Raw genomic sequence first — 8,588 nt, 5'->3', positions numbered from 1 at the left:
TTATTGTTAATTGAACTGATGGTTTTCTTTTTTTAAGTAGAATGTACATATGAATTTACATATCTTAGCCAATCACATCCTAATTATTGGGTTCATGGCATTCTGGCCATTTGGTGTTTCCTGGACATCCCTAACTTCTCTGGTCATGGAAAATTCTTGAAACTGCAAGAAAAGCAAAAGGTAACAAAAATTCTAGCCAAGACAAGGCAAAGAAAAATAATATTTCTGGCCACAGAGTGCTCTGGCTTTCCATCCAGGGTGGTTGCCAGTAATGGGCAAAGAGTGAGGCCTCCAAAGATATCCCCAAAAGGTGAGTTCTGAGCCTCCATGAGTTAGAGTTAGTACCTTGCAGTGGGTTAGGGATGGAGATGCAATAGGGGGAGGGAAGCCTGGGATTGGGATGTAAGGTGGCTGTTTAACTCGTATCTGCTTTTATGGTCCTCAACTTGGCTAACTTCCAAGAGGCTTATGCAGATGTTCTTAGACTGAAGGAAGGACGAATGTAGCTAAAGCCACAAGTATGGGTGCTGTGCCTGCCCCAGGGAACTCCTTTCGGTGCCAGGATGCTAAGAGTGAGGGTGGGAGCACAGTTTGGAGGGTTGTAGAAACAACAAAGTTGTCAAACATCCTTCAAGAATAAGTCTTTCAGCAACCTGCAGCTTTTCTCACTTCAAAAGTGAGTGTGGCAGTGATCATCTTCTCCTCCTTCTCCACAGGACAAAGGAAATGGTGGTCTCAACGACTTCAGTGGCGTCTGGGTACTCTCAGAACAATGCAGAAAAGCTTGTATGACCTCAAGGATCATTTAGACCTTTGTTCCATAGCCTGGTCTGTGAATTGAGTTCTGTTTTTCCCCTTTGAGGGGAGGGAGAAGGGAGTTGTAGGGACTACCCACCCTTGATACTCATCAAGTGAGCTGGCAATACTGGAGTTGGCTCAGTCAATTTTTATGTCTGATAATAAATGCCAAGGTGGAGTAATTTATGCAATCAATGTTGCTGTACCTCTCCCTAGGGAGAAAATTCTGTCCCTGCCAGAAACACACACTAGGATCATAGGCATCTCCCAGCATGACTTTGTGTCAGCTTATGCCCTGGGAAACATGGACTCATGCATAAACATAGGGCCCTGCTCTCAAAGGCTCCTTGATAAATGTTAATTTATAAGTTTGGCTTCTGCATGAATTGTGTTGCTGGGTTCAACTTAGCAGTGCTTCCCACTGTATGATCTTGGGACCACTTATACCACATTCCCCTGGGATGCTTGTGCATTGCAGGTTCCTGAGCCCCATCCTACATTTATTAAATTACAATCTCTAGAGTGAGCCCTAGAATCTGCATTTTAAAAAGTTCCCTAGATGATTCTTGTGTGTATGAAATTTAGAGGCCTAGCAACTTACAATGTCAGTGTCCTAAGCCTACAGATGGTAGGGATGTGAGAAGGTGGAAATCTGGAAGACCAGTCCATTGCTAGACGGCAGCCATTTTTACAAAATGAAAACAGCCCAAGGAAAGAGCTAAAGCAGATGTTGGTAATATGTGCTATTCATATTGAGATGGATGCAAGTCTATTCTGGGTTCATGTTATAGAACACCCAGCTGGGGGGATGTAATGTGCCAGTTCTTAAAAGTGTTTGTCCTAGGCCCAGAGGCCATGCCCCCAATCCTAGCTGACGAGTCTGTGCCTGGGTGGGTAGAGTTCTTTAATCAGCTGGGGACAGACGATGGTCACAGCACTACTACATTGTCAGACAAAAGCCGAACTTACTGTGAAGTCCCCTTGCCTTCTGTGTCATTTCCATTTTAACCTTTCTAGTTTTCCTTTTCCCCTGCACTGATCCAGCCACCCTGGGAAAGAATGGAAGGCAGAGTTAAACTTTAAGACTTCTCTTATTTTAACATCCATTGAGTTTAGAAATACTGTATTCTGGCTTGCCTTCTAAAGACTGAAACAGAGCATTAGCAACCCAAACCTTACATTAAACTGAAGAAATGAGGCCTGGGCACAATGCTTCTGAGATGCTGGAAACCTGCAATTTAAAGGCTCATTGCACAAAAACCCAGAGGCAATATTGCTAGGAATTACTTTAAATACACTGGCAGTTAGGATTTCACAAGGTCTCTCAAATTCCCCCTTCCTTGCTGTTTTCACAAATAGCACTCCATCAAAGCTTTCATCACCCCCTTACTGGGTTATTGCTGACACTTCCTGGCTGGGTTCCATCCTTCTAGTTCCTCCTGAAAAACAAACTCTTTCTCATATACCTTAAAAAAAATGTTGCTCCATAACTTAGGAACTTCCTGTCATCCATCAATTCCATTAAAAATTCTTAAGAATCGCACTCAGGTACTCAAGGTTATTCTGGAGCCAGCCCTCTCTCTCAGAACTCCCTTCCAGTTGGGTCTTAGTGTCTCTCACACCTCTTCCTCATTCTCATTTTTGCCTCCATGCTCCTGCTCATCCAACGCTCCTTGACAGGAATGTTATTCCTCCTCTTCTCCATCAATTTACATTCAGTACTGCTTTCAAAAAGCAGTACTCAGAGCCTTCTGTGGTTCTCCTTAGCTCTTGGTTTGCACTACACATTCCTGTTATCTCACTTATATTCTGTTTATCTTCTCCACGATCTGATTGTAATCTCTTCCATGGCAGAGACTGTTGCCTTGGCTGGTACCCATTCTATCTCCTAGATTATGAAACACAGCAGCTGCCCAGCAATGTGTGAGCAAATTCATAGGTCTCACCACTTTCTTATTGGGAGAAGGGGGCAACTAGCCGCCATAGACTTCTGGAGTCCTTGAGGGTCGTTGGTTGAAAACGTCTTGGTCAAGTTCTCCATTTTGCAGTTGAGGAAACCGAGGATCAGTTGGTTGAGGATCAGTGCTTGTTAATCACAGGACTGAGACTAGAATTAACTACCAGTATAAATGGTCTTTTCTTAAGAATCCAAAATAAAAAAAAGTCCAGTCAATCACTGCCATCAAGCAGTGTGTCTGATATCTGTCCACTATTTGTGTCTCTCTAATGATGAAACATAGTTCCACACATGCAAGAAAATAAAGAAAATGGCTGGGCTTTAGAGAGACAAACAGCTTACTGGCAAGAAAAGCAGGCACCCCTGCCAACTGTGGGTAGCCAGAGCCTTGGCAATCTCTGTCACGGGCAGCAAGTGAGGACGCGCCAGAAAGCAGGCCAGGATTGAGAAACTTGGGGAACAACTGGAGCAGGTTTTGAAATTGCAGACAGAATCCTCACTGGCCCTGGTTATCATTCCTTATATATCTGGATTTCAGTATAATTCACACAACCCTAATCACAACCGGAAATTTTCCATCTTGAATCGATCATCTATTTCTACCCTGCAGTATTCTAAAAAGGATTTGAATCAGCATGCCTAGGTGCTTAAAACACAGCAACAAGATAAACTTCTACCATAGGTAATTGAGGAAATGGACAATGGAGGAAGGAAGGAAAATAAGAATAAGAAGAAAAAAAAAACAAAAGCCAAGATGAGGTTATTACACTAAATGCTGGCTTCTCTAAGGCAGGTTTAGTTGCCAGAAGCAAGCTACAGATTTGGCTTTGAAGGTCCTTGGAGCCAAAGCAAAGAAGGAAACAAGGTCAGTTGTATAATTCATGGAGAACAGGAAATAAAAACAAACTAGTTTCTTATGATAAGCACAGCTATTTCCTGAAAGCAAGGCCTGGTGGGCATTTTTCCTATGGTCCTAAGAAGAGGAGATGTGTAAAGCAGCGAGGGTTGTCTTCAACACATCCCTACGGTAAATGGAGGTTCCACAAGACTTAGAAATTCTGTTTCTCATAGACAGGCTGAAGGGCAGCTCAGAAAAAGTAGTTTTGAGTAGCAAAATGGTCAGTGTGAATCCCTCGAGCTCGCTTAATTCAGGGATAAAATCTATTCAGAAAAATGGATTCACTGGATTTCCTTTAGGAAGTCTTCCATAAATACTGTTTCTCACAGGTGGACAGCCAGGAGTTCAAGGTTATACCCCTTGATGATCAGCTGGGCTTCCGATTCTCTGCACTGCCTTCTAAAGGCTGGTCCAGACGTTTTGACAGTTTGATCAGTTACTCATCTAGTCTTTTCTTATACATGAGCTGTTTGGCAATCTGTTTGTCTGGTCTAAACTTAAGTTTAAGGCCTGATAGTTTGAGATAAGCCAGTAAAGTGCAAGGTTGCTAGGTTGCACAATTCCAAGGGCATTGTTTACACTGAATTCTGAAATGGAACTTGAGTTTGTGGGATGTTTTTACTAAGAACACTTTTTTATTTTTCAGTAAAAATGTATGTAAAGGGCAAGAAGTCTTCAATGGGATGGATTTAAATTCATCTCAGCTCTCAAAGGAGGGCTCACTGAAGGTAGAATAGCACAGTGCTTAATAAAAAGGATTTTGAAGTCAGAGAAGACTGGGTTCAAGAATCTGTGTATTTCTGTGATGCTGGGCAAGTGACTTCACCATTCTGAGCATCAGTTTCCTTGTCTGTAAAATAGTGTTATTAATAACTAGCTCACAGGGCTGTGAAAATTGAATGGAAAATGTATGTAGAGTATTTCACTCAGTGTCTGGCATATGTATAGTGAGTGTTTCATAAATGGAAGCTAGTCCTATTTTCATTTCCAGGTATCATAGCAACCATAGCAACCATCCTCACCTTTTGCATCCTCAGCTGCATCTTAAAGGATCCAGAAATGTAAAGAGACATGAACAGAGTAAAACAGTATAGAAGAATATATTTGGACTTTTTGGATTTTTTTTTTTTTTTTGGCTGGGAAAGATTAGCCCTGAGCTAACACCTGTTGCCAATCTTCCTCTTTTTTTTTTTTTCCCTCCCCCAAAAAATACATAGTTGTATGTTCTAGTTGTAGGTCCTTCTGGTTCTTCTAGGTGAGCCGCCCCCACGACGTGGCTACTGACAGACAAATGGTGTGGTTCTGCATTCCGCAACCGAACCCGGGCTGTCAAAACAATAAAAGTGCCGAAATTTAACCACTAGGCCATCAGGGCTGGCTCTTGGATTAATTTTGAATATTTGAAATAGATGAGATAAAAAGTCTTATCCTTATAACCAACCCAGGCTGAGTACCTAAGTACTTTTTTCTCCTTTCCTTTCCTGATATAAAGTGTGGTCCTTAGTGGAGATGCTGAGTGCGTAATGCTGGATGGTCTCTTGGTTTCAGGGTCTACTTCCGACTGACCTCTTCATGTTCTCGTTCTCCTCCTTCTATGTTCTGTGGCTTGGTGCTGCCATTTCCCAAGTCATAAAGATGGGTATCATCCTCTACTTTTCCCTTACTCTCAGCCCCCTTGTCCAGCAATCACCAGCTCTTGTCAGTTATACCGGACTCCATTCACTTCTCTCCCTCTGGCTTATACCACCCTTGTTCAGGGCACGATTCTCTCTCCCCTGAATAATAATAGCTACCCCTGGTCTCCCCCTTCAACCACACTCCTCTTCAATTCATTCTTCACATAGCAGCCAAATATTTCTTCTAAAAAGCAAATCTGATCATGTTATTTCCTTAATTAAAATCCTTCAATAGCTTTCCACTGTCCTTAGGATATGTTTCTCACTCTTTAATGCGGCTTACAAGCCTTTTCTGATTTGGTTCTTGCTAACTTCTCCTGGGGTGCCTTTCTGTCTGCCTCTTTGCTCACCTTGAAAACTCTTCCCTGTGATTCCATCTGCCTGGCTGATTCCTCTTTATCCTTCAGGCCTGCTGTGGCCTGAAACATGTCCCCTCAAAATTCATGTGTTGAAGTTCTAACACCCAATACTTTACAATGTGACTGTATTTGGAGATAGGGTCTTTAAAGAGGTGATTAGGTTAAAATGACATCACTAGGGTGGGCTCTAATCCAATATGACTGGCATCCTTATATGAAGAAGAAATCAGGACATAAACATACAGAGGGAAGACCATGTGAGAACAAAGGGAAAAGATGACCATCTACAAGCCAAGGAGAGAGGCCTCAGAAGAAATCCTGCTGACACATTGATCTCAGACTTCTGGTCTCCAAAATTGTGAGAAAAAAAAATTTCTGTTGTTTAAGCCACCTGCTCCATAGTACTTTGTTCTGGCAGCCCTAGCGAACTAATACAAGACCTAAGCTGAGATGTCATTTCCCATCCCCTCAACCCAACCTCAACATCTGTGCACCTCTGATATATACTCCTGTAACACCTTCTAATTGTAATTTCTCCATTAGAGCTCTTACCACAGTGTGTTGGAATTGCCTGTTTGGCTTTTTTTTTTTTGACTGTTTATTTTGCTTTTGTTTTTTGATCTGTACTCCTATCTAAACCAGAAGCTTCACAGGCAAGGACTATGTCTGTTTTGTTCACCATTTTATCCCCAGTGCCCAGTATAGTGTCTTAGACATTCCAGGCATTCAATAAATAGTTGAATGAATTGAGGATGGTTAAAATCCTGGAGGTTAAACTAACGTTAATCAAATGTCACCTAGACCTAGGGACTAGGTTTTCTCTGAAAATTCAGTGTCAGAAGTTGGTTAAAAGAACGTTAACCAGGTTATGATTCTCAGCACAAATTATAGAAATCATTCACCTTCTACCATTCTGGTTACACAGCAACCCTAAAACCAAACAGAAGATAGCAGAGGATGGTCTGCCTGACTGATGCAAACCCCTTTATAACTCCAAATGGAGCTAAGGATAACTGATTCAGACACAAGAAGAAAAATAAGCAATTATAAGTGAAGTCAGGCCCAGATTCAGCAGTGACAGGAGGGTTCTTATCCTTCACATTCATAATTCTTCAGTAGACATGCCATGTCAAGTGCCATTCCTCCTTCTGAGTACCATGACTATACCTCATCTGGTCTGCAAGCCAATGCAAGAAGGTAGGGCTGTCAGCCAGCCAGCACAGAGCCTGGAGACAGAGGTTGGGGTCAGGAGTTATGAAGTCCAGGACGAGTCGTCAGACCAGGTTTTTACCCAACAGGTTCTTGATGAATCACTTAACCTGTGAACCAAGACATTCATTACCTGTATGACATATCCAGGTTACTTCCTGGTTCTGCAACCAGGAACTGCAACTGTAGGGAGACAGTGCAATTGTAGGACAATATCCCCTTTGCATCAGCAGTTAGTGTACATGTGACTTGCAAAATACTTTTATTAAGCACATTAATATCTGAGAATTAAAAGGAAATAGGATAGTACATTTTCCATGGGACAGCCAAGAAATTCAATTAGTACAAAAGATTTCTTTGGTGAACAACGAAACCCAACCAGAGCTAAGATGATCTCAGGAGATGTTTCTTTTCTTTCTTATTCTTGTTGTTGAAGATTCCTGCTCTTGTTTATTTTTAAACATCCTTTTATTGAGGTATAGCATATACATGGCGCACAAATCATAAGCTCAATAAATGCTTTTAGTTTTTCAAATAACATTATTTCGCTGATTATGGAAACAGCACATGCACATTGTAGAGATATTTGAAAATATGGACAGAAAATAATTATCATTAATAATCTCACTCATAATCCCACCACACAGAGATCCCTTTTAATATTCTGGTGAGGAATTTTCCAACCTTCTGCAATAGGATCTATTAAAGTGCATACTTTATAAAATTGTGATTGTGCAGTCCATACCGCCTTTATTATTTTATTGTGAATATTCCCCTATATTATCACATATTCTTCTACAACTTGACATTTAACAGCTGCATAGAATGTTATCATGTGATCCTACCCTATTTAACCAATTCTCTATTATTGAGCATTTAGGTTGTTTTTAATTTTTACTAATACAAATAATGCTACATAAATATTGTTCTATATAAACTCCTGCTCACATATGTTTATTGAGGATGTTGCTATTCCAATTTTCTTAGTGAAGACGATCAGATGCCCTGATTTTGTGGGTCAGGGTTAGTTTATACTTGCAAGTCCCAGGATCCTTGGTATTATGGAAACATAGGGCCACAGTAGAGAGAAGTACTCAATTGAGGAAAATAGGGTTAGAAAGTAAATTTGCCAACTTATTTCAGTAGGGATGATAATAACAGATCGAAGACTGTGCAAGCAAGACATCTAAGAACTCATGCAAATACTGAAAATTAAAAGTGTGGCCAAATAATATTTCAGATAGTGATCTATATTTTTACTCTTCTTATACTTCTCCCCTGCCCATTCAAGCTGGTGGTCACCCTGTCCTCATCGTCTCGAGGGAGGGATGCCGCATGTTAGCAGAAATCTGCAAGACTTCCTGGCTTCTGTTTCTAAGGGGTTAAATTCTAGAATAGGGAGAGAGTAGATAATGTGTCTGTCTGAAACCAAAGCAATAGTGGCTAAGGGGAAGGGAAGTGATGAATGAACAGAGATCTCTGGGGCCTGGAGCAAATGAGGGTGGTAGGAAAACCCTAAAGAGGAAGTAGCTTCATGGTGCTTCCAGGCACACAGGATCCTAGGCAGCCTTGCAAAGATTCTGGTGCCCAAGCGTGGGGCAGGAGCAGAGGGGCATGCTGACTGGACTGTGGGACATCTCCACTGCAAACTGGGCAGGCTTGTGACCTGGAACCAGATTGTGACCCCTATT

The sequence above is a fragment of the Diceros bicornis genome, chromosome 15 (assembly GCF_020826845.1).
Source record: "Diceros bicornis minor isolate mBicDic1 chromosome 15, mDicBic1.mat.cur, whole genome shotgun sequence".
NCBI lineage: Eukaryota > Metazoa > Chordata > Mammalia > Perissodactyla > Rhinocerotidae > Diceros > Diceros bicornis.
The sequence above is the reverse complement of the archived record's forward strand: the minus strand, read 5'-3'. Positions refer to the sequence as shown.